The sequence below is a fragment of the Alligator sinensis genome, unplaced genomic scaffold (genome assembly GCF_000455745.1).
Source record: "Alligator sinensis unplaced genomic scaffold, ASM45574v1 scaffold304_1, whole genome shotgun sequence".
Lineage (NCBI taxonomy): Eukaryota > Metazoa > Chordata > Crocodylia > Alligatoridae > Alligator > Alligator sinensis.
In genome coordinates this window covers 299,330-301,658 of record NW_005842939.1, presented here as the reverse complement: position 1 = coordinate 301,658, position 2,329 = coordinate 299,330, and positions in this window count along the sequence as shown.

Below are 2,329 nucleotides of genomic sequence, written 5' to 3'. Positions count from 1 at the left end.
ATGAGGTCTCCTCCTCCCCTACAGCCTCACTCCAGTCCACCACTTTAAATGACATCATGTAATAACTTAGTTAGCAGCAACACAGTAGCACCGGCAGCATCTCAGGCAGCCAGTCACAGTCAATATCAGAGCAATCCTTCCCCCCTCTTCCCCTTCCCTCTTCATACTTTCTGTTTCCCTGCAGGCAAGCCCAGAGTCAGCTTTGAAACTTGAAATGTTTCAAAACTTTCAAAATGTTTCAACTGCCCTTGTTTCATTTTGAGGCTGTTTTGAAGCCCTTTGTTTTGTCTCAATTTTGTTTTTTTGAGCTCAGAACAAGTCAAAACAGCATCAAAACAAAACAGCTGGAAAAAATTTGCACAGCCATAGTCTCTACCACTGTTGGGGCCTGCAGCCTCTGTGCCTTTAAATGACCTGGTCCCTCCTGGGCTTGGGCATCTATACCTTGAACAATTTCAACTCCTCCTGGGCTTAGGCCTGAATTGTCTGCCCCTCCTGGACTCAGGACTCTGTCTCTTTAACTATACTTCCAGCTCCTTCCCAGCCCCTCCAGGGGCCAGTTCTCTGTGTTTTGCCTCTCAAGGTCTCAGGCTTCAATACCTCCAATAGACTCTGTTCCTCTTGGGCTATGGGCCCCTTGCTCTGCTTATTCTTGCCTCTCCTGGCCTACAAGTCCCTGACCCTGTTTCTCATCCCTCATGGCCTGTGGGTTCCTGACTCTGCCCACTCTTACCAATCTGTGGATGTGGCTCTATTCTTCAGCCTTGGCCCCTATTCTTTGGGCCCTGACAGCACTTCTGGGCCAGCTGAGACCTCCACTGCTCCTACAGTCTCAATTCCTAAACCACTGGTGGTGCCTACCCCAGCTCGGGTGTCAGGAACCTTGCTGCAGGCCTTCTGCTCAGGTGCTCCCCTCTCCATGACTCCCAGGTCAGACTGCCTACCCAACTCAGGCCCTGGGATTATATTCTGAAAGCCCAGCTCCTTTTGGGCCATGTGGCTCCCTTGATTGGCCCCTGTCTCACCTGCAGCCTGCCTTTCCTGCAGCTTGCCTTCCCTTAAAGTAGCACGAGCACCGAACTCCATGCTACCAACAAAATTTTGACATTGCTGGTACTTTTCCCCAGTTCTCATCCTAAATAAAATTCCATCAGAATAAGAATTTGCGTACATCCTGATTCTGATGAAACTGCATATCCTGATGAAATATGAATCTGTCAGAAGTTTTCTGACCATCTCCACTCTGGATGCTTTATTTGAGAAGAGGTAGTTCTGCACTGCTCCAGTATAGAGCTGTGGTTAATTGCTGAAGTCTATCCCAGAATATTTTAAATTATACTTTTGATTCAGCTTCTGGGTAGTCTTGGAGGGGAAACAATTTTGTATATGACTGATTTAACAGGCTTCCTTTGGTCTCTACAAATAAGTTTTCTTCATGCAAATTTCTCAGTTCTGTGGTTTAAAAAATCAGTGCAGCACCAAACTGTGATTTTACAGAAAGGTAATTGATAGTGGGAAACTTAATTTCTAATGTCAAAATGAAGTTACACAGCATGAAATGATGGGATAATTTAGCTTTTATATTTTATTTTAAGACTGAAATGCTTTATTTGTACAACTAATAGAGAAACTTGGACAGTTCCTGTGATGATTTTTTTAAATGTTTGTGCTGGATTTTTTTAACCAATTCTAAAATGTGTTAGAAACAAGGGTGATTCAAAAGATCACATCTACAAGGGCACAAGAGTGCTAACAGCCCATCAGGAACTTAACTACATGACCGTTTGGAAAGCAAAAGCAAAGCTGCCAATAGTATCTGGGGAGTCAGCCAAGAAGCCAGACGCTACCAGAAAAAATACTCTCTGCAGTTTGGCATTTTAGGTCCCATGGGTGCCATTGAAAAACAAAAAAGATCCAGTGTGTTTCACTGAACAATATGCTAGTGTTCTTACACCTCCATCGTTCTTGAATGTTGGAGAACGGTGGTGCCAAAAAGGAAAGAGATACACACACACAACCTTGCAATCATATATAAAGCAAGGATACTAAGTGCAAATCTCTCTCTCTTTTTATTTTAAATGTATTTATCAGAAAAATTCAAGAATAGCTCATGATCCTGGAGCATGAATGAGAGTGAAAGTTGATAAAATCATACCAAGGATAGATCTGTTCTAGTATGCTTAGTTTTTAATTCAGTTTGCTGATGTGTGAAAGAGATAAGATTCTAAAGCAAGGAATCACCTGGCAAAAGGTGTAGACAGAGAAAAAATCCTTTATAGTTAGATTTTATGCTGGAAGAGCAGAGAAAGAATAGATATATTTTAAATAA